Genomic DNA, 25,135 nt, shown 5'->3' with positions numbered 1-25,135 from the left:
TTGTTGATGATGAGGGCATCAAGCATGAGTTTTCAGCTCCATATACCCCTCAACAAAATGGTGTTGTTGAAAGGAAGAACCGGACTATCATTGAGATGGCAAGAACCATGTTGAGTGAATTCAACTCACCCCACAACTTTTGGGGAGAAGCCATCTCTGACTGTCCACTACTCCAACCGGCTCTTCTTCCGCCCCCTCCACAACAAAACTCCATATGAGCTTCTCACAGGTAACAAGCCTAATGTCATGTACATTCGTGTCTTTGGATGCAAATGTCTTGTTAAGAACAATAAAGGGAAGCTTGGTAAATTTGAAACTAGAACTATAGAGGGCATTTTTGTTGGATATGTGATGCGCGTAGATGTACACGTCCGTTGGGAACCCCAAGAGGAAGGTGTGATGCGCACAGCAGCAAGTTTTCCCTCAGAAAGAAACCAAGGTTATCGAACCAGTAGGAGCCAAGAAGCACGTGAAGGTTGTTGGTGGAGGAATGTAGTGCGGCGCAACACCAGTGAAATCGGCGCCAACGTGGAACCTGCACAACACAATCAAAGTACTTTGTCCCAACGTAACAGTGAGGTTGTCAATCTCACCGGCTTGCTGAAAACAAAGGATTAAGCGTATCGAGTGGAAGATGGTGGTTGTTTGCAAAGAACAGTAAAAGCAGTAGAATGTATTCAGATGTAAAAGAATGGACCGGGGTCCACAGTTCACTAGAGGTGTCTCTCCAATAAGATAACTAACATGCTGGGTGAACAAATTACAGGCGGGCAATTGACAAATAAAGATTCAATACATATCGATGATGATTACTATGTGATTTAATCAGGGCATTACGACAAAGTACATAGACCGCTATCCAGCATGCATCTATGCCTAAATAATCCACCTTCAGGTTATCATCCGAACCCCTTCTAGTATTAAGTTGTAAACAACAGATAATTGCATTAAGTATGGTGCGTAATGTAATCAACACAAATATCCTTAGACAAAGCATCAATGTTTTAACCCTAGTAGCAACAGCACATCCACAACCTTAGAACTTTCTGTCACTGTCACAGATTCAATGGAGGCATGAACCCACTATCGAGCATAAATACCCCCTCTTGGAGTTACAATTATCAACTTGGCCAGAGCCTCTACTAGCAACGGAGAGCATGCAAGAACATAAACAACACATATATGATAGATTGATAATCAACTTAACATAGTATTCTATATTCATCGGATCCCGCCAAACAAAACATGTAGCATTACAAATAGATGATCTTGATCATGTTAGGCAGCTCACAAGATCTATAACAATGATAGCACAAGCGGAGAAGACAACCATCTAGCTACTGCTATGGACCCATAGTCCAAGGATGAACTACTCACGCATCAGTCCGGAGGCGGACATGATGATGTAGAGCCCCTCCGGTGATGATTCCCCTCTCCGGCAGGGTGCCGGAGGCGATCTCCTGAATCCCCCGAGATGGGATTGGCGGCGGCGGCCTCTCAGTAATGTTTTCCGTATCGTGGCTCTCGGTACAGGGGGTTTCGCGACGAAGGCTATTTGTAGGCGGAAGGGTAGGTCAAGTGGCGGCACGAGGGCCCCACACACCAGGGCCGCGCGGCCAGGGGCCAGGCCGCGCCGCCCTGTTGTGTCGGCGCCTCGTGGCCCCACTTCGTACCTCCCTCGGTCTTTCGGAAGCTTCATGTAAAAATAGGCCCCTGGGCGTTGATTTCGTCCAATTCCGAGAATATTTCCTTACTAGGATTTCTGAAACCAAAAACAGCAGAAAAACAGCAACTGGCACTTCGGCATCTTGTTAATAGGTTAGTGCCGGAAAATGTATAATAATGTTGTAAAGTATGTATAAAACATTCAAGTATTGTAATAAAAGTAGCATGGAACATAAGAAATTATCGATACGTTTGCGACGTATCAAGCATCCCCAAGCTTAGTTCCTACTCGTCCTCGAGTAGGTAAACGATAACACAAATAATTTCTAAAGTGACATGCTACCAACATAATCTTGATCAACATTATTGTAAAGCATATGAGATGAATGGAGTGATCTGAACAAAAGATTGCTAACAAAGATAATGACTAAACAAATGAATCATATAGCAAAACTTTTCATGAATAGTACTTTCAAACAAGTATCAATAAGACTTGCATAAGAACTAACTCATAAGCAATAAATTCAAAGTAGAATGAATTGAAGCAACACAAAGGATGATTAAGTTTCAGCAATTGCTTTCAAGTTGTAACATGTATATCTCATGGATATTTGTCAACATAGAGTAATATAACAGGTGCAATAAGTAAACATGTAAGAATCAATGCACACAGTTAACACAAGTGTTTGCTTCTAAGATAGAAAGAAGTGGGTAAACTGACTCAACAATAAAGTAAAAGAATGGCCCTTCGCAGAGGAAGCAGGGATTAAATCATGTGCTAGAGCTTTTCAAGTTTTGAAATCACATAGAGAGCATAAAAGTAAAGTTTTGAGAGGTGTTTGTTGTTGTCAACGAATGGTAATGGGTACTCTAACTACCTTATCAACCAGACTTTCAAGAGCGGCTCCCATGAAGGACGTTATCTCTACCAGCAAGGTAGATCATCCCTCTTCTCTTTTGTTTACACATGTACTTTAGTTTTATTTATTAGATGACACTCCCCCCAACCTTTGCTTTCACAAGCCATGGCTAACCGAATGCTCGGGTGCCTTCCAACATTCACATACCATGGAGGAGTGTCTATTTGCAAATTTAAGTTGCTTCTTGATAGATCGAGCAAAACATGTGAAGAGAATTATTAATGCAAGTTAATTAATTTAGGCTGGGAACCTCATTGCCGGCTCTTTTTGCAAAATTATTGGATAAGCGGATGAAGCCACTAGTCCATTGTGAAAGTACGTCGAAGTAAATGACAAGATCAAAAGATAAAACACCACATACTTCCTCATGAGTTATAAAACATTGACACAAATAAGAGATAATAGCTTTTGAATTGTTTTAAAGGTAGCACATGAAGTAATTTACTTTGGAATGGCAGAAAAATACCACATAGTAGGTAGATATGGTGGACACAAATGGCATGGATTTTGGCTCAAGGTGTTTGGATGCACGAGAAGCATTTCCTCTCAGTACAAGGTTTGGGCTAGCAAGGTTGTTTGAAGCAAACACAAGTATGAACAGATACGACAAAACTCACACAAGAACATATTGCAAGCATTATAAGGCTCTACACTGTCTTCCTTGCTGTTCAAAAACTTTACCCGAAAATATCTAGACTTAGAGAGACCAATCATGCAAACCAAATTTAACAAGCTCTACGGTAGTTCTTCATTAATAGATTAAACTACATGATGCAAGAGCTTAAACATGATCTATGAGAGCTCAAACAATTGCCAAGTTGCCAAACCATATGCAGCATTTTCCGATTCCAACCAAATAGCAATTTAACGAAGCAATTAGCTTTCGCCATGAACATTAAAGCACAATTAAGAACACAAGTGTTCCATATGAAAAAGCGGAGCGTAATATCTCCAATATAAGAATGGTGGGATCCAACTTTATTCAAAACAAAACAAAAATAAAAACAAACCGACGCTCCAAGTAAAGAACATAAGAATGTGACGGAATAAAAATATAGTTTCACTAGAAGTGACCTGATAATGTTGTCGATGAAGAAGGGGATGCCTTGGGCATCCCCAAGCTTAGATGCTTGAGTCTTCTTAAAATATGCAGGGATGAACCACCGGGGCATCCCCATGCTTAGACCTTTCACTCTTCTTGATCATAGTATATCATCCTCTTCTCTTGACCCTTGAAAACTTCCTTCACACAAACTTCAAGCAAACTCATTAGAGGGTTAGTGCATAACCAAAAATTCACATATTCAGAGGTGACACAATCATTCTTAACACTTCTGGACATTGCATAAAGCTTCTGAAAGTTAATGGAACAAAGAAACTCATTCAACATAGCAAAAGCGGCAATGCGAAATAAAAGACAGAATCTGTCAAAAACAGAACAGTCCGTAAAGACGAATCTAGAAGGGGCACTTAACTTGCTCAAATGGAAAAACTCAAAACTAATGAAAGTTGCGTACATATCTGAGGATCACGCTCGTAAATTTGCAGATTTTTTAGATTTTTTTACAGAGACTTCTGCGAGAATTCGTGACAGACAGCAATGCTGTTTCTGCGCAGCGATCCCAAATATAGCATCAACTTTAACATAGAAACTTTACTTGGCACAAAAACATGATAAGGAGAGGTTGCTACAGTAGTAAACAACTTCCAAGACTCAACAATACAGTAAATAAAATAAAACATGGGTTATCTCCCAAGAAGTGTTTTCTTTAACGCCTTTCAGCTAGGCGCAGAAAGTGCAAATCAAGTAACATCAAGAGATGGAGCATCAACATTATTATTTTTCTTACAAACACAACCTGTTGCAGAGGGTACCTTAGATGCTCCATTATCTAAGGTGCTAGGGGTTTTATCAATTTTAGGCCTATAGTAATTCTTTTATTTAGGCACCTTAGAGGCATACATGAATTTTTGCTCTTTACCCACATAAGCTTTCTCCTTATACTTGAGAGAAGAAAAAGTTGAACTGATGGGATCTGAGATCTAGGATGTGGCCCGATCTCGCGATTCGACCCAAGAACCAAGGGGAAGAGGTGGGAGAGCGCGAGGAACACGTGGAACACGAAGAACACGGGACTCACGCACGCACACCAACCCGATACACCCGATACTTACCCCCGTGACTCGGTATATCACGCCAATAGAATCTCCAAGGAAGAGGCACGCGGCAGAATTCCCGGAGAGATTGGTGTTGGAGAGAAGGGATTGGTAAGAGAGAGAGAGTGCCTTGCACTAGAATCTCACTTAGCAATTCACAAATCAACAACAAGAGTGCCTTGATTACAGAGGGATGATACCCAAGGGAGACTAAGCTCAAAGGTAGGTTTGAGTTCTAAACAAGTCTGAAGAGTAAAGGAGGGGTTCCAGCTACTTATATAGGCACACATGGCCAGCAAGGGCGAACAGGTACGCGAATGGATAAGTTAAGGCAGTTTGGTGGGGTCTTCCCGTCAGATCCGGTTTGAGTCCGGTCTGACCGGGCCTGTGACCGGGCTGTCCGGTCAGGGGTCCGGTCGACCGGGCCTGTAACCGGCCTGTCCGGTCATGGGTCCGGTTGACCGGTCGCAAACCGGAAATCTGCGAGGTTTCCGGTGCGGGGTCCGGTCGTCGTCCGGTACGATGGAGCAGGCGCGGTTTGCGCCCGGTTGACCGGGCCTCTGACCGGGGCGTCCGGTGGTGGGTCCGGTCCGACCGGGTCCTGGACCGGCCAGCGTCCGTCTCTTCCTTGGAGCGCTTCGGGCGACGTCGGCTTCGGCTTCATGATCATCTCCATGTCTAGCTGCTTCTCTCCTTCCCTTGACCTTGGCTTGTCCTCCTCTCCGGGGTCTTGGTGCGCCTTGTACCTAATGACACATAGCACGTCGGCATGAGGTAGCAATCCATCCAAAGGGGTATCGAGGTCAAGGGTGGTGAGGAGCGAGTTCACCTTGTCATGTATCGCTTTAGCTCGAGCCCGTGTCATTGGTCCACTTGGGGGACTTGTTGGCCTTGATGCAGTGTCGTTGGCGAGCGGGGCTACATCATCTCCCCCCCCTTGGGAGAGAGTCGTCCTCGACTCTTGTTCCTCCTCATCTCCATGATGTGGGGATAGATCCGAGATGTTGAAAGTGTTGCTCACCAAGTACTTGGATGTCGGTATGTCGATGACGTAGGCGTTGTTGTTGATGCGCTTGAGTACCTTGAAAGGCCCATCTCCTCTTGGCTTGAGCTTGGAGTTGCGTTCTTGAGGGAACCGTTCTTTCCTTAGGTGAACCCAAACGAGGTCTCCTTCTTCAAACACTCGTTCTTTCTTCTTGGCGTTGAGGCGGGTAGCTTGGCGAAGGACATGGTCTTGTATGGTTGCTCTTGTTTCTTCATGTAGTTTCTTCATGGCGGTGGTGCGCTTGTCGAAGTCCATGTTCGTCCTTTGATGAAGAGGTAGTGGGAGGATGTCGAGTGCCGTTGGAGGTTCGAATCCATAGACGATCATGAAGGGACTCCGTAATGTTGTGGAGTGCTTGGCTCTATTGTAGGCGAACTCCGCGTGAGGGAGGCAATCTTCCCATGACTTCAAGTTTTTCTTCACAAGTGTGCGGAGGAGTGTGGAGAGGCTTCGATTGACCACTTCGGTTTGTCCATCGGTTTCAGGGTGCGAGGACGATGAGAATAAGAGCTTCACTCCAAACTTGGCCATGAGCGACTTCCATAGATAACTCATGAACTTGACGTCTCGATCCGATACAATGCTTGCCGGTATTCCGTGTAGGCGAACCACTTCCCTGAAAAACAATGAAGCAATATGTGAAGCATCATCGCTCTTATGACATGGTACGAAATGAGGCATTTTTTAGAACCTATCCACTACCACAAAGATTGAATCATGCCCATGCTTTGTTCTTGGTAAGCCTAACACAAAGTCCATGCTTATATCCGACCAAGGTGCATATGGAATGGGTAAAGGTATGTAAAGACCATGGGGATTGGATGTTGACTTAGCTTGTAAGCATGTGGTACAACGGTTGCAAAGGCGCTCCATGTCTCGCTTCATGCGTGGCCAATAATAGTGTGTGGATAGCATCGAGAGAGTCTTGTCGCGACCAAAGTGACCCATGAGACCACCTCCATGTGACTCTTGCAAAAGCAACTTACGAAGAGAAGACTCGGGTATGCAAACTTTGTTAGCTTTAAACAAGTAGCCATCATGCAAGTAGAAATCATCAAAACCTCGGTCAATGGAACACTTTTCAAAGATTGGTCCAAAGAAAGAGTCGGAAGGGTAAAGTTCTTTGATCTCCTCAAGACCCAAAATGTGAAACTCCAAGCGGGTGAGTAGAAGAGTATTCTTGCGGGAAAGTGCATCCGCAACCACGTTTTCCTTGCCCTTTTTGTATTTGATTACATAAGGGAAGGCTCTATGAACTCAACCCACTTAGCATGTCTCTTGTTCAAATTGTGTTGACTTTTCAAATACTTCAAGGACTCATGATCCGAATGGATAACAAACTCTTTTGGCCAAAGGTAATGTTGCCAAACTTCAAGAACACGAACCAAAGCATAAAGCTCCTTGTCATATATAGGATAGTTGAGGCGTGCGCCATCCAACTTCTCGCTATAGTATGCCACGGGTTTTCCATTTTGCATGAGAACACCGCCAATTCCAAGGCCACTCGCATCACATTCTATCTCAAATGTTTGAGCGAAATCGGGAAGAACAAGTAATGGTGCCTCGGTGAGTCTCTTTTTCAATTCATCAAAAGCGTTTTGTTGTGCTTTGCCCCAAACAAACGGAACATTCTTTTAGTAAGCTCATTTAAAGGGCAAGCGATGGTGCTAAAATCTTTCACAAAGCGGCGGTAGAAACCGGCGAGTCCATGAAAACTCCGAACTTGACCAACATTTGTGGGAGTGGGCCAATTGTGGATGGCCTCAATCTTGGAAGAATCAACTTCAATCCCGTTGGCGGAAACCACAAAACCAAGAAAAACCAATTTGTTTTGAGCGAAGTTGCATTTTGGGAGGTTGGCAAAGAGCTTCTCGTGGCGCAATATGCATAAGACTTCTCTCACATGTTGAACATGGTCCTCGAGATTTTTGCTATAGATGAGAATGTCATCAAAGTAAACAACCACGCTCTTGCCAATGAGAGGTCTCAAAATGTGATTCATAAGACGCATGAAAGTCGAAGGAGCATTTGAAAGACCAAATGGCATGACGAGCCATTCATATAGACCAAGCTTGGTCTTGAATGCCGTCTTCCATTCATCACCAATTGCCATGCGAATTTGGTGGTAGCCACTATGCAAATCAACCTTAGAGAAAATGGTGGCACCACTCAATTCATCAAGCATGTCGTCTAAACGCGGAATGGGATGACGATAACGGACGGTAATGGCATTGATGGGGCGACAATCCATACACATCCGTTGCGTCTCATCCGGTTTAGGAACAAGAATCACGGGAACGGCACAAGGGCTAAGGCTTTCTCGAACGTACCCTTTAGCGAGGAGGTCTTGTATTTGTCGTTGAATCTCCTTGGTATCTTCGGGGTTGGTGCGGTATGCGGCGCGGTTTGGAAGGAGCGCCGGGTATGAGGTCGATGCGGTGCTCGATGCCCCGAAGCGGTGGTAGTCCATGAGGTAGCTCGTCGGGGAAGACGTCTTGAAACTCCTTCAAAAGAGACAACAAAGACGAAGGAATGTTGGATAAGTCGTTAGTCTCCGACGATAGGCCCTTGCAAATGAGCACGTAGTGTATGGTGGTGGATGGGTTGTCTTTCACTTCTCTCCACTCGCTTTTTGTGGCTAAGAGGACACTCTTTCGCTCACTCATACGTGGTTGGTGGCGCTCACTCTCCTTTTGGTGGGTCGCTCCCTCTCCTCTCAACTCACTATGGTGGGTGTGGTGTTGTGCCCTCGCTAAAGCCTTCGCATTGTCGGCGATGATTTGGCTAGGAGTCATTGGGCGAAGCTCGAACTTCTTGTCCTTGACCTTGAAGGTGTATGCATTGGAATAACCATCATGTATGGCCTTCTTGTCAAATTTCCATGGGCGGCCAAGCAACATGTGGCACACGGTCATAGGCACCACGTCACACCCAACGGTGTCTTCATAGGGTCCTATCTTGAAGTTGATGGTGTCGGTGTGTTGAATCTTGACATTGCCCTTGTCGCTCAACCATTGAACATGGTATGGATGAGGATGCTTGCGAAGCGTGAGATTGAGCTTCTCACATAACTCGGTGCTTGCCAAGTTGTGGCAACTCCCACCATCGATGATGACCTTGATTGACTTGCCACCAATTCGGCACGAGTTTGGAAGATGTTGCATCTTTGGTCTTCCATAGCTTGGGGTTGAGTAGTGAGCACTCAAGTGACCACAAGTGAAGGGCTTGGGTCGTGGGTGCATAAGAGAGGGTCTTCTCCACTTTCTTCATCATACTCTTCTTCATTAGCAACGGCGGCTTGTACTAGGGCTTCATATTCGCCCTCACTTAGCGTCTCTATGTCACCATTCTCCATAGTGATCATAACCTTGGTGTTCTTGCACTCGAAGGACTTGTGGCCTTGAGTGCCACACTTGAAGCAAGTGACATTGGAGGGTCCGTAGAGGCCTTGGAGGAGGCGGTGGAGGACACCGTTTGCTTCATGCGACTTTGGATAGAAGGTTGCTTGGAAGGTGTAGAGGATGCGGTTGGCTTGACACTTGTTGTGGGAGTTGTTGTAGCAAGTTTGGAGGCGAAGTATTGCTTGGACTTCGAGTACTTGATGTCCTCATTCACTTGACGCTCGGCCTTGGAAGCTTGGTGAACCAACTCAACCATGTTGGAGTATTGTTGAAACTCCACAATCCTCTTGATGGGGTAGTTGAGGCCATTGAAGAACCTAGCAATGGTTTGGTTCTCGGACTCTTGGATGTTTGCTCGCATCATAGTTAACTCCATTTCCTTGAAGAACTCCTCAACGGTCTTGGTGCCTTGCTTCAAATTTTGGAGCTTGTTGAAGAGATCGGTCTTGTAGTGTGTAGGGACAAAGCGAGCTTGCATCTCCTCCTTCATATCTTCCCATGTGTCAATTGGAGGTTCACCGTTTTCTTCCCTTTGAGTAACAACTTGTTCCCACCATGTGTTGGCATACTCTTCAAACTCAAGGGAGGCCATGGCTACTTTCTTGGCACCGGAGTAGTTGTGGATGCGGAAGATCTTGTCAACCTTGAGTGCCCATGAGAGGTAGGCCTCGGCATCGTCTTCACCCTTGAACTTGGGCATGTTGAACTTGAGCTTTCCATGCATATTCTCTTCATCTTCCATGTTTCGGCGGCGAGGACGGATGCCTTCATCCCTTGCGGCTTGAGGTGGTAGAGGAGGTCTTCCACGACCAACCATAGCATTGGGTTGGCGGTGGAGTTGAACACTAGCTTCACTTGGCTCATGTTGAGGATGTTGTTGCGGATCTTGACGAGGTTGTTGGCGTTGCCCAATGATGGCCCTCTCATCTTGATCATGTTGTGGTTGTCCTCGGCCCCTTTGGTCATGGCGAGGATGATTCCGGAGATCACGCCTTGGTGGATCTTGATGACCTTGGTCTTGAGCATCAACATGGGCTTGACGATGAGGTGTCGGTTCCATGTTGTGGAGGACGTTGTCGTGGGGTTGGTCGTCATGCCCATGGTGGGCATGGCGAGCCGCTTGATGACGATCTTGGTGAAGAGCTTGTTCTTGTTGCGGACGTTCATGAGGACGAGCATGGCGATGGAACTCTCCGCGCCTTGAGTTTGAGCGAGAGTCATCTTGACGAACATGTGGGCGACGAGGTCGATGATGATCTCCATGCCTTGAGTCGGAGCTTGAGGAGGAATGGCGATCATGGGAGTAGTCACCGTGTGTGAGGTTGATGACGATGAGGAAGTAGAGCGATGGCGATGTCGACGTCCCAAGTTGTTGATGGCGCGCTCGAGGCTATCCATGCGCCGCTCCATGTTTGCATCATTGGCCGTCACTTGGTCATGCAAGTTGTCCGTAGCTTCACGAAGAAGATTCATATCTTGGTTCACTTGGCCGAAGTTGTGAGCCACTTCTTCATATTGCTCGTCGATGCGTGTCTCAAACAAGTTGAGTTGGTCCTTGAACTCTTGGCATTGCACCCATAGGTTGTGTTGGGTGGCCAACCTTTCGGAGGGGTGTAGGACCTCATCCTCCTTGGATTGGTCTCCGTGCCTATCCATGATCACAAGACAAGAACTATGTTGTGGATGTTAGTGGAAGGAGACTACCTCGCACTCTTACCTTGGTAAGATAGTATTGAGGCAATCAACCAAGACCAAAGTAAGACCAAGTGTATCGGGACACACACAAAAGGCACACGCAAAAGCTAGCAAATATGGTGTTAGGTGTGGACGGTGGAAAGCCAAAAGACGAAATCCAAAATCGAGTGTGTTGTTAAGAGTGGGTAAGGTCCAAAAATCAAGTGTCAAAGTGGAGATCACTATAAACACGGAAAGATGTGGAACTCACACACGAGATAAACGGGGTTAGTGCAACCAAGGAACGAGCGGAAAAATGAAAAAGAAACCCTAAACAAGGGTGCTCAATGTCACATTAACGCAAGAAGAGATCGAAGCTAGGTTGCGTAGAGGAGAAACACCAAGATTCGCACGAGGTCTCTCTTCTCTATCTCTCTTGCTTCCTTAAAAGCTTTTCACTCTTTTTGTATTGGTGGCACTTTGCACTTTGCTTGTCTTTTTTTTCCACTAGCACACTACGCTCTTACTCTTTTTCTTGCCACTCACGAGCTCCACTTATGAGCTTTACTCACACAATGCACATCCTCACGGTCGGGACCTCGTGCGATGTTTCGCAACACTCGAAAAGCTTCGCTCGTGGGATAGATCGCAAAAAGAAGAGGGCTACAAGGTGTACTGCAAGTTATACCTGCGATGGTGGTGGTGGTGGTGGTGGTGGTGGTGGAGATCGCCGGACGTCGAGGTCGAGGGAGGGCGCGAAGATGCGCCGATGCAGGGCCCGGTTGGACCGGATCCTGGACCGGCCTGTCCGGTTGCCGCCCGGTCGGACCGGGTTCTGTGCTGGCTCGTCCGGTCTGTGGCCCGGTTGACCGGGTTCGAAACCGGGTTTCACGATTTGGAGCTTTCTCTCTCCTGTTCTTCCCCAAACCAAAACCAAATCGACCAAAACGAAGGAAAACGATGGAATTGGAGGCTCAAAGTTGGGGAAATAGTAGATCAAGCACAACAACACCAGATCCACGGACTAAAACCACTCAAAACTCAACCAAATCACAGATCCGTCCCAAGGCAATTTGGGGCTATTTTTTGGAAAATTTTCTAGAAACGAAATCGGGTGGGTGGAGGGTCAAAATCGCGGTAACCAAAAGCTGCTGATACCATATGATGAGATCTGAGATCTAGGATGTGGCCCGATCTCGTGATTCGACCCAAGAACCAAGGGGAAGAGGTGGGAGAGCGCGAGGAACACGTGGAACACGGGACTCACGCACGCACACCAACCCGATACACCCGATACTTACCCCCGTGACTCGGTAGATCACGCCAATAGAATCTCCAAGGAAGAGGCACGCGGCAGAATTCCTGGAGAGAGATTGGTGTTGGAGAGAAGGGGATTGGTAAGAGAGAGAGTGCCTTGCACTAGAATCTCACTTAGCAATTCACAAATCAACAACAAGAGTGCCTTGATTACAGAGAGATGATACCCAAGGGAGACTAAGCTCAAAGGTAGGTTTGAGTTCTAAACAAGTCTGAAGAGTAAAGGAGGGGTTCCAGCTACTTATATAGGCACACATGGCCAGCAAGGGCGAACAGGTACGCGAATGGATAAGTTAAGGCAGTTTGGTGGGGTCTTCCCGTCAGATCCGGTTTGAGTCCGGTCTGACCGGGCCTGTGACCGGGCTGTCCGGTCAGGGGTCCGGTCGACCGGGCCTGTAACCGGCCTGTCCGGTCATGGGTCCGGTTGACCTGTCGCAAACCGGAAATCTGCGAGGTTTCCGGTGCAGGGTCCGGTCGTCGTCCGGTACGATGGAGCAGGCCCGGTTTGCGCCCGGTTGACCGGGCCTCTGACCGGGGCGTCCGGTGGTGGGTCCGGTCCGACCGGGTCCTGGACCGGCCAGCGTCCGTCTCTTCCTTGGAGCGCTTCGGGCGACGTCGGCTTCGGCTTCATGATCATCTCCATGTCCAGCTGCTTCTCTCCTTCCCTTGACCTTGGCTTGTCCTCCTCTCCGGGGTCTTGGTGCGCCTTGTACCTAATGACACATAGCACGTCGGCATGAGGTAGCAATCCATCCAAAGGGGTATCGAGGTCAAGGGTGGTGAGGAGCGAGTTCACCTTGTCATGTATCGCTTTAGCTCGAGCCCGTGTCATTGGTCCACTTGGGGGACTTGTTGGCCTTGATGTAGTGTCGTTGGCGAGCGGGGCTACATCATGAACCCAAGGTTCCCATAGCTTTTTCAAGTTCATCAATCCTATTGGTTTGATTATCATGGACAACACAAGTTCCTAGGACACTAATTCTTTCATCAATTCCTCCTAAGGATTTATCAAGTTCATCAGTTTTATCTAGTAACATTTCCAATTTAGTTTCAACACTTGGAAATTTTTTCTCTATGGTTTCCAATTTTTTCATAACATCCTCAAGAGAGATTTTAATTTTAACTTCATTAACAGGTGGTATTCCAACTAGACTCTCAATGATGCAACTAGCTTCTAAAGCGGGAGTACCTAGGAAATTACCTCCCGAAAGAGTATCAAGAACATACCTATTCCAACTAGATAGGCCAACATAAAAGTTCCTAAGAAGGATAATAGTGGAGTGTTTCTTAATGCACCTATGATGAGCATTACTAATTCTGTACCAAGCATCTTTAAAACTTTCTCCACCTTGTTGCTTAAAAGAACGAACTTCAACTTCAGGATTACTCATGACAGTAACAAAATAAACTAGACTAATTTTTTTGTGTTTTGATATAGAGAACAAGATAGTAAATAAAGTAAAGCTAGCAACTAATTTTTTTGTGTTTTTAATATGAAGCAAACAAGACAGTAAATAAAATAAAGTAAAGCAAGACAAAAAACAAAGTAAAGAGATTGGAAGTGGAGACTCCCCTTGCAGCGTGTCTTGATCTCCCCGGCAACGGCGCCAGAAAAAGAGCTTGATGCGCGTAGATGTACACGTCCGTTGGGAACCCCAAGAGGAAGGTGTGATGCGCACAACAGCAAGTTTTCCCTCAGAAAGAAACCAAGGTTATCGAACCAGTAGGAGCCAAGAAGCACGTGAAGGTTGTTGGTGGAGGAATGTAGTGCGGCGCAACACCAGTGAAACCGGCGCCAACGTGGAACCTGCCCAACACAATCAAAGTACTTTGTCCCAACGTAACAGTGAGGTTGTCAATCTCACCGGCTTGCTGAAAACAAAGGATTAAGCGTATCGAGTGGAAGATGGTGGTTGTTTGCAAAGAACAGTAAAAGCAGTAGAATGTATTCAGATGTAAAAGAATGGACCGGGGTCCACAGTTCACTAGAGGTGTCTCTCCAATAAGATAACTAACATGCTGGGTGAACAAATTACAGGCGGGCAATTGACAAATAAAGATTCAATACATATCAATGATGATTACTATGTGATTTAATCAGGGCATTACGACAAAGTACATAGACCGCTATCCAGCATGCATCTATGCCTAAATAATCCACCTTCAGGTTATCATCCGAACCCCTTCCAGTATTAAGTTGTAAACAACAGATAATTGCATTAAGTATGGTGCGTAATGTAATCAACACAAATATCCTTAGACAAAGCATCAATGTTTTATCCCTAGTAGCAACAGCACATCCACAACCTTAAAACTTTCTGTCACTGTCCCAGATTCAATGGAGGCATGAACCCACTATCGAGCATAAATACCCCTCTTGGAGTTACAAGTATCAACTTGGCCAGAGCCTCTACTAGCAACGGAGAGCATGCAAGAACATAAACAACACATATATGATAGATTGATAATCAACTTAACATAGTATTCTATATTCATCGGATCTCGCTAAACACAACATGTAGCATTACAAATAGATGATCTTGATCATGTTAGGCAGCTCACAAGATCTATAACAATGATAGCACAAGCGGAGAAGACAACCATCTAGCTACTGCTATGGACCCATAGTCCAAGGATGAACTACTCACGCATCAGTCCGGAGGCGGGCATGATGATGTAGAGCCCCTCCGGTGATGATTCCTATCTCCGGCAAGGTGCCGGAGGCGATCTCCTGAATCCCCCGAGATGGGATTGGCGGCGGCGGCCTCTCAGTAATGTTTTCCGTATCGTGGCTATCGGTACAGGGGGTTTCGCGACGAAGGCTATTTGTAGGCGGAAGGGTAGGTCAAGTGGCGGCACGAGGGTCCCACACACCAGGGCCGCGCGGCCAGGGGCCAGGCCGCGCCGCCCTGTTGTGTCGGCGCCTCGTGGCCCCACTTCGTACCTCCCTCGGTCTGGGAAGCTTCGTGTAAAAATAGGCTCCTAGGCGTTGATTTCGTCCAATTCCGAGAATATTTCCTCACTAGGATTTCTGAAACCAAAAACAAGTAAAAACAAAGAATCGGCACTTCGGCATCTTGTTAATAGGTTAGTGCCGGAAAATGTATAATAATGCTGTAAAGTATGTATAAAACATTCAAGTATTGTAATAAAAGTAGCATGGAACATAAGAAATTATAGATACGTTTGCGACGTATCAATATGCGGAGAACTCCCACGCCTATAGATACTACAACCGGTCCACTGGGACTATTGAAGTATCTTGTGACGTGGTGTTCTTGGAGGATAATGGCTCCCAAGTGGAGCAAGTTGTTCCATGTGTTGCAGGTAATGATGATTATCCATCTAGTGCCATCAAGCATATGGGCATTGGACACATCCGGCCCATGGAAGTTCATAGTGATGATCAAGGTGATGGAATAGAAGTATCAAGCTCACCTCAAGTTGAGCCTAGCTCAACTCAAGTTGAACCATCAAGTGCAACCCAAGATGTATCCTCCACTCAAGATGAGCCACATCCCGAAGAACAAGAAGAAAGCCCTCAACCCACTGAGCAAGACCATGATAATGATCAAGAAACATCTTCAACTCATGTTCAAGCTCAAGTTGTCCCTCATGATCAAGTATTAGCAAGAGATGAATTCATTGATCATGAAGGAACCATTCGGAAGATCAAGGCGGCTACAAGGGCAAGTGACATGAAAGTAGATCTTGTTCTTGGTAGCATCTCAAAAGGAGTGGTAACTCGTAGACACCATGCATTACTTATCACTTATTGTCAACATCATGCTTTTGTGTCTAGTTTTGAGCCACTCAAGGTACATGAAGCCTTGGTTGATCCGGATTGGGTCATTGCCATGCAAGAATAATTGGAGTGTTTCACTCGCAAAGAAGTATGGTCTCTAGTTGAGAGACCCAAGGATCATCGCATCAATGTTATTGGGACCAAATGGGTATTCAAGAACAAGCAAGATGAGGATGGTATTGTCATTAGAAATAAAGCAAGGTTAGTGGCGCAAGGGTTTGCCCAAATAGAAGGTATGGATTTTGAGGATACCTTTGCGCCGGTAGCCCGTCTTGAAGCTATTCGTCTTTTGCTTGCATTTGCATCTTTCCACAATTTCAAACTATACCAAATGGATGTGAAAAGTGCATTTTTGAATGCTCCTCTAAAAGAAACCGCATATGTAGCTCAACCCCCGGGTTTCGAAGACCCATGCCGACCGAACCATGTGTATTTACTCCATAAGGCACTCTACGGTCTCAAGCAAGCTCCACGTGCTTGGTATGAGTTCCTTAGGGATTTTCTACTACAAGATGGGTTTTGCATGGGTACGGTCGATTCCACCCTTTTCACCAAGCGGGTTAAAGGGAGTGGCTTGTTTATATGTCAAATATATGTTGATGATATTATATTTGGTGGAACTAACCCCAATCATAATAAAGCTTTTGAGCTATTGATGACTAGGAAATTTGAGATGTCCATGATGGGGGAGTTGAAGTTTTTCCTAGGCTTCCAAGTGAGGCAACTTGCAAAAGGCACCTTCATCTCTCAAGAAAAGTATGTGAAGGACATGCTCAAGAAATTCAACATGACCAATGCAAGCCCAATGAAGACACCCATGCCCGTAAAGGGGCAACTTGGCTCATGTGACGGTGAGAAGGATGTGGATATAAAGGTATACCGTTCCATGATAGGATCCTTGCTCTACCTTTGTGCCTCTAGGCCGGATATCATGCTAAGTGTAGGGATGTGTGCTCGTTTTCAATCCGCTCCTAAGGAGAGCCATTTGATGGCAGTCAAACGGATTCTAAGATACCTTGTTCTCACTCCTACTCTCGGGCTATGGTATCCAAAGGGGTCAACCTTTGAACTCATTGGCTACTCGGACTCCGATTGGGCCGGTGATAAGGTTGACCGGAAGTCTATCTCCGGGGCTTGCCAATTTATTGGCCAGTCATTGGTGAGTTGGTCATCCAAGAAACAAAACTCCACCGCTTTATCCACCGCTGAAGCCGAATACATATCCGCGGCATCTTGTTGCACTCAATTGTTATGGATGAAGCAAACCTTGAAAGACTATGGTGTGTCTCTTGGTACGGTGCCTCTTCTATGTGACAATGAAAGTGCAATAAAGATCGCCAATAACCCGGTTCAACATTGTCGCACCAAACATATTGACATTCGCCATCACTTCCTACGTGACCATGTTGCCAATAAGGATATTGATCTCACTCATGTGGGAACAACCTACCAATTGGCGGATATTTTCACTAAGCCTTTGGATGAAGCCCGGTTTGTAAACTTGAGAGGAGAACTTGGTATTCTTGATCCTAAAAACTTGGATTGATTAACTTCTTGCACTATATTCTTGCATTTATCTAACTATCTAGCTTAGAGGCATAGCACATATGGGGATAGTCATCTTACCATGTTTTGGTATGATGCATACCCATGTGTGCAACATAAATAGACCCAATGTCATTATATGGACCCAAGCACGTCTCTTCGAGGTCACATGACATTTGCGCTTTCACATAGGGGGAGTAATCCCCCGCCCCTCTTTAAGCCTCAATTGCAAATTTATTCGATTCTACAAGGCTAAATGATTTTATTGTAAAAACTATGATAAAAGATTTATGATTCTTGATATTCTTCGAATCATGCCCATTGTTGCTATTTATATCTTGTTTGGATTTCACTCCAATGGGTATGCCTAGAGAACTTTGTGTTTCCAACCCCATGTCTATGCTCATCTCATCATCATCTATCTATCTATATGTACATGTCATCATCTGAGCATTCACACACATTTACACAAAATATAGGGGCAAAACAAGGCAAAACGAGACAAAACTGGGCAGTTTGTCCCTGGCCGGTCTCTGGCCCGGTTGGACCGGCCTCTGGGCCGGACCAGCCGGCGCCAGGTCCGGTCGACCGGGCGCCCGACCGGCCGTGCGGCCTGTTATGTGCTGGGGAGAGGATACCCCTTGGGGTCTTCTTCCTCATTCCCCCCATCTCCCAAACCTCCATGGCCGCCGCGTCCACCACCTCCACCATGCTCTAGGCCCTTCCCACCACAAGAACCCTCCCAAACTCCACCACACCATAGATCGGGCCCCTTGGAACAACTCCACCAAAGGGTTTGGTTCCTCTCAAGCTATTTTGGAAATTTTGGAGTTCTTGGGTTTCAAACCCTACCTAGTGTTCTTCTTGCTCTTTTGATCAAGAAGGACCACGTCTTCGGGTGGTTCGAGTGACGATGATCGTGGTAGCCTTGCCAAGCGAGGTAGGACTGCGCCAAGGCCTCCTGGCTGCCGTACTAGCAACCGCAAGCCTACTAAAGCACCTCAGTCTACTGACATTGGCAGCTCAGCTAGGGGAAGAAACAAGTCAACTGCAAATAGAAGGAAAAACAAACAAGCAGCCCAAGAAGATGATGAAATTGTACCGGATTTCCATGTTGCGGATGCAAATCATCTTGATTGGCAGGACTTGAGGACAGTGAATCCTTATCGCTATGAGCAACGGACTTACACTGGTGGGGACAGGTTCTTCTGGACCAAGACACAAGCAGCCCTATGGATTGGTTACTATGATAACACTCACGAGTGTATGAAGAATGGTGCTGTTGTGAAGCCCAAGGCCATCAGTCCTGAAGAGCTTGCCTTGCATGAAGCCACAAAGTACCGCTTTGTGGTTCAAACCTTGAAGGGTATGGGACTATATGACCTTGTGTGCCTAAAGCCCGATGATGACCAAGAAGATCCCACCTATTGTCCCCTTCTAGTCTGTCAGTTCCATTGCACTGTCTTCTTCCATGATGATGCGGACCGCACTATGACTTGGATGACTGGCAGGGAGAAGTACTCCTGCACTTACACTCAGTTCTGTGAGGCCATGGGTTATGCTGGTGGCCGTTCTACAGGGTACAGAATTCATACTCGGCCTAAGCTCGCAAGTGGTGACATCTCCTTCTGCTATCCCACTGGCCCCACAGCTGGACCTCCCACTATCTCTGGGATGTACTACTCATATCTTGTCCTTGCCAAGATGTTCCGTGAGAGTCTCATCAGTAAGTCAGGCGACTCTAGTGAAGTCAGGAACTATCACCTGAATCTGATGTACTATTGCCACCCTGCCAGGATAAGGAAAATTGATGGCTGTGATCTTATTTACTATGAACTGAAGCGTGCAGTTATGGACCGCATGACTCCCAACTATACTCAGTATGTTCAGAGGCTCATCAACCACATTGTCCCTGCTCCTCTCAACACTCGTGATGAACGAGTCATCATGGCACCATTCAAGTTCCCTGCTCCGGAAGGTCGCCCGGAAATCCCTTCCATGATACCCGCCAATGAGCGCCGTTCCAAGGAACACCATGATCCTGCAGCTAGCTCTAGCTACTCCCGGCGCCCCAAGCATGGTGCCGCTCGTTTCTTCTCCAGCATGTGGCAAATGTGCAAGAACACAAATGATGTTGCACATCAGAGTCTTGCTTTGAACCAGGAGACCAGGAGGCGACAGAACGAGTTCATGGCTACTAGGAACGTCCCTGTTCCTCCTCCTGGCCCTGAGTTGGCGCCTGTGGTTGCACCTCAGTGGGAGATGCCTCCCCTCACCGATGAGATGATCCAGAACTTTGACTTCTCCATGTATACTCATGGTGGCCTTCCTCCCAGGACTGCTCGTACTCCTACTCCTCCTGCTGATGATGGTGATGGTGATGGTGATGAGGATGAAGGTGATTCGGCTGCGCGTGATGATGACGAGGGCTCCTACTCCACCGGGCATGAGTTCTATTGATGGGTGCGATAGCATCTCTCCTCTTTCCTTCGCCTTTTTGGTGTTCCGATGCCAAAGGGGGAGAAGAGAGTAGAGTCTAGGACCACGGGGTACTTTGGTTATCACAAGCCATGGGTGTTGCTTTATTTGATTCTTATATGGCTTGTGCTTATTTGCTTTGATTTCTCAAGAACCATTTGGATTTGCTACTTCGAATAATTCATGTATGGACAAATATTATGTGTGCTACTCTATGTTAGGATGATTATGTGTGCTATGCTTACATATATGCTTATATCTTGACATGCACATCTCCATACCATGCTTGTTTCCTAAAGATATTGGGGGAGCTTCTCATGTTCCACAAATGGTGCACTTTGCATTCAAACGCAAATTCTCCAAGTGCATACATTATGGGGGAGCTGTCGTAATATCTTATATGGAATCAAGGTTTAAAGCTTATCATAATATCTCTATATGACTCTAGCTCGGTTTGTCATCGTATACCAAAAAGGGGATATTGTAAGGGTATTTTACCCTTATCCATTATTTTGGTAACAATGACACCGTGCTAGAGTATTTGGCCTAATATGTTTATAAGGATGATCTCAGGTATTAGGCAAAGAGGCATAAATGGTGTATCAAAGGAACAAGAAGGCTAAAGGAGACCCCCCACTTCAACAACAATCGAAAAGGGGTCTACAGCAGAAATCCGGTCTGCAGCCCGGTTGGACCGGCCCACAGACCGGCGACCCCAGCGTGCTGCCCGGTCGGCCGGTCGCCAACCGGTCGCCAACCGGCTCCTGGTCGACGCAATGCTGGTCCGGCCTACCGCCCGGTCAGCCGGCCTACAGACCGGCGGGTCCGGCGCACAGTCCGGTCGGCCGGTCGCCAACCGGCCGCCAACCTGGCGCCAATCGGAAAAGCCTCTGGACGACGAAAAGCAGCTCCGGTCCCTGGTCCGGTCCGACCGGCCTCTGCACCGGGCTGTCCGGTCCCTGGTCCGGTTGACCGGGTTTGTCGAAGAAAAGCTGAGGTGGCAAGTGGTCAATGGCCATATATCGAAGAACACTATAAATAGCCCTTCTCCTACCTCTAGACAGTTAGGCACTGCACTACAAGCTGTTCTTGAGCTCCTTCTCTCATACTCCATTGTTAGAAACACCAAAAGCCTCAGATCTCCCTCCTCCTCCACCCAAACTCAAATCCCTCCGGGGAAACGATAGAGGAGGACCCGATCTACCGTTCTACCAAGCCAAATCTCATTCCCCCTTGTATTCATCAAGAAGCCTGCTTCCTAGGGTTCCTTGGAAACCCTAGGTGGGCAAGAGGAGTCCGGAAGCATCCGGGCTGTGGATCAGCTCCGGGCAAGATTGTGAAGGTTTGGAGGCTACCTCAAAGTCTACCACAAGTGAGAGAGCTATTCCTTCGTGGGATAGGCTCCGGAGAATAGGGTGAGCCTTCGTGGCGCGGGGAATCCTTCGTGGGACCTCCACTCCTCCAAACGTGACGTACCTTGTTGCAAAGCAAGGGAACACGGGAATACATCCTCGTCTTCGCGTGCTATCGGTTATCTCTAACCGAACTCCTTACTTGTGATTTAACTGCCTGTGAGAGCCTTCGTGCTCGAGTTAGTTGTATCCTCATATAGGTTGCTTCACCTAGTTTGCATTAGGCTCACCTTTATATTCCGCAAAGCCTAATATTGCAAAGAAAGAATTAAAATCTGTAGAAACCTATTCACCCCCCCTCTAGGTTTACCATCTCTATACTTTCATTTAGTCATTATCTTTTTGTTAGCAATCTATTGCTTCGAATCACTTCATTCATCTCATATGCTTTACAATAATGTTGATCAATATTATGTTGGTAGCATGTCACTTCAGAAATTATCCTTTTTATCGTTTACCTACTCGAGGGCGAGTAGGAACTAAGCTTGGGGATGCTTGATACGTCTCCAACGTATCTATAATTTCTTCTGTTCCATGCTAGCTTTATGACAATACCAACATGTTTTAGTCATACTTTATAATGTTTTTATGCATTTTCCGGCACTAACCTATTAACAAGATGCCGAAGCGCCAGTTCCTGTTTTCTGCTGTTTTTGGTTTCAGAAATCCTACACAGGAAATATTCTCAGAATTGGACGAAACAAAAGCCCACGGTCTTATTTTCCACGGAGCCTTCCAGAAGTCCGAAGAGGAGACGAAGAGGGGCGACGAGGTGGCCACACCCTAGGGGGGCGCGGCCCCACCTCTGGTCGCGCCGCCCTATGGGGCGGGCCCCTCGGGTGCCCCCCTGCGCTGCCCCTTCGCCTATATATTATCTCCGTCGTGAAAACCCTAGTACCGAGAGCCACGATATGAGAAAATTTACTGAGACGCCGCCTCCGCCAATCCCATCTCGGGGGATTCAGGAGATCGCCTTCGGCACCTTGCCGGAGAGGGGAACCATCACCGGAGGGCTCTACATCACCATGCCCGCCTCCGGACAGATGCGTGAGTAGTTCATCCTTGGACTATGGGTCCATAGCAGTAGCTAGATGGTTGTCTTCTCCTCTTGTGCTATCATGTTTAGATATTGTGAGCTGCCTATCATGATCAGGATCATCTATTTGTAATGCTACATGTTGTGTTTGGTGGGATCCGATGAATATGGAATACTATGTCAAGTTGATTAATTGATCTATCATATATGTGTTGTTTATGTTCTTGCATGCTCTCTGTTGCTAGTAGAGGCTCTGGCCAAGTTGATACTTGTAACTCCAAGAGGGAGTATTTATGCTCGATAGTGGGTTCAAGCCTCCATTGAATGCAGGACGATGTGAGAAAGTTCTAAGGTTGTGGATGTGCTGTTGCCACTAGGGATAAAACATCAATGCTTTCTCTAAGGATATTTGTGTTGATTACATTACGCACCATACTTAATGCAATTGTCTGTTGTTTGCAACTTAATACTGGAAGGGGTGCGGATGCTAACCTGAAGGTGGAATTTTTAGGCATAGATGCATGCTGGATGGCGGTCTATGTTCTTTGTCGTAATGCCCTGATTAAATCTCATAGTAGTCATCATGATATGTATATCTCTATTCTGTCAATTGCCCACCTGTAATTTGTTCACCCAACATGCTATTTATCTTATTGGAGAGACACCACTACTGAGCTGTGGACCCCGGTCCATTCTTTTACATCTGAAATACAATCTACGGCAATCTTTGTTCTCTGTTGTTCTTCGCAAACAAACATCATTCTCCACACCATACGTTTAATCCTTTGTTTTCAGCAAGCCGGTGAGATTGACAACCTCACTGTTAAGTTGGGGCAAAGTATTTTGATTGTGTTGTGCAGGTTCCTCGTTGGCGCCGGAATCCCTGGTGTTGCGCCGCACTACACTCCTCCACCAACAACCTTCACGTGGCCTTCATCTCCTACTGGTTCGATAACCTTGGTTTCTTTCTGAGGGAAAACTTGCTGCTGTGCGCATCACACCTTCCTCTTGGGGTTCCCAACGGACGTGTGCATCACGCGCCATCACCGGTCAGGCCTGCTGTAGCGTCTTCGGGCGACAGTGCCGGCGGTTGGAGGCCGGCAGTGCCGGCTATTTGGGGTCGGCAGTGCCGGGGTGGCTAGCAGTGCCGGTTGGCTGAGGCCGGCAGTGCCGGTTGGCTGAGGCTGGCAGTGCCGGGGTGTCGAGGCCGGCAGTGCTGAGTGTTTGAGGCCGGCAGTTCCGGTCCTGGGTGATGGCCTCCGGTTGAAGATCTTCTTCTTCTCCTTCCTTGTTCAGCGTTGGGCCACCCGTGACTGATACGTCTCCAACGTATCTATAATTTCTTATGTTCCATGCTAATTTTATGACAATACCTACACGTTTTGTTCATACTTTATAATGTTTTTATGCATTTTCCGACACTAACTTATTAACAAGATGTCGAAGCGCCAGTTCCTGTTTTCTGCTATTTTTGGTTTTAGAAATCTGATGACCCACAAGTATAGGGGATCGCAACAGTCTTCGAGGGAAGTAAAACCCAAATTTATTGATTCGACACAAGGGGAGGTAAAGAATACTTATAAGCCTTAACAACTGAGTTGTCAATTCAGCTGCACCTGGAAAAGCACTAGTAACAGGGGTGATGTGAAAGTAGCAGTAATATGAGAGCAGTAGTAAAAGTAACACAGCAGCAGTAGTAGCAATATGAGAGCAATGGCACCAGAAAATAGTTGATACTACTTCCAATGACATGTAGAACGAGTATATGATGATGCGAGATGGACCGGGGTTCCCAGCTATCTACACTAGTGGTAACTCTCCAATAACAAGTGACAAGTGTTGGGTGAACAAATTACAGTTGGGCAATTGATAGGATTGATAAGGCATTAAGAAAGAACATCAATTCATTAATCATGTAGGCATGTTTTCCATATTTAGTCGTACGTGCTCGCAATGAGAAACTTGCACAACATCTATTGTCCTACCAGCCGGTGGCAGCCGGGCCTCAAGGGAAACTACTGGATATTAAGGTACTCCTTTTAATAGAGCACCGGAGCAAAGCATTAACACTCCGTGAAAACATGTGTCCCTCACATCACCGCCATCCCCTCCGGTTGTCCCGATTTCTGTCACTTCGGGGCCTTTGGTTCCGGACAGTGACATGTGCATACAACTTGTAGATACAATCTAAGCAATAATTATAGAGCTCAAATCTAAGATCATGCCACTCGGGCCCTAGTGACAAGCATTAAACACAACAAGATTGCAGCAACAATAACTTCATAAACTTTGTAGATAGACTAATCATAATGTAACAATCCATCGGATCCCAACAAACACAACACCGATTACATCAGATGGATCTCAATCATGTAAGGCAGCTCATGAGATCATTGTATTGAACTACATGGGGGAGAGAATACCAACTAGCTACAGCTAGAACCCGTAGTCCATGGGGGAACTACTCACGGAGCATGATGGAGGCGATGGCGTTGATGGAGATGGCTTCCGGGGGCACTTCCCCGTCCCGGCAGGGTGCCGGGACAGAGACTTCTGTCCCCCGAATTGGAGTTTCGCGATGGCGGCGGCGCCCCTGGAGTCTTTCTGGAGTTTCGTCAAGAGGTACGGTGTTTTTAGGTCGAAAGGGGTTAAATAGGCGAAGAGGCGGCGTCAGAGGGGC

This window comes from Lolium perenne, chromosome 5 (genome assembly GCF_019359855.2).
Source record: "Lolium perenne isolate Kyuss_39 chromosome 5, Kyuss_2.0, whole genome shotgun sequence".
Classification (NCBI taxonomy): Eukaryota; Viridiplantae; Streptophyta; class Magnoliopsida; order Poales; family Poaceae; genus Lolium; species Lolium perenne.
The sequence above is the reverse complement of the archived record's forward strand: the minus strand, read 5'-3'. Positions refer to the sequence as shown.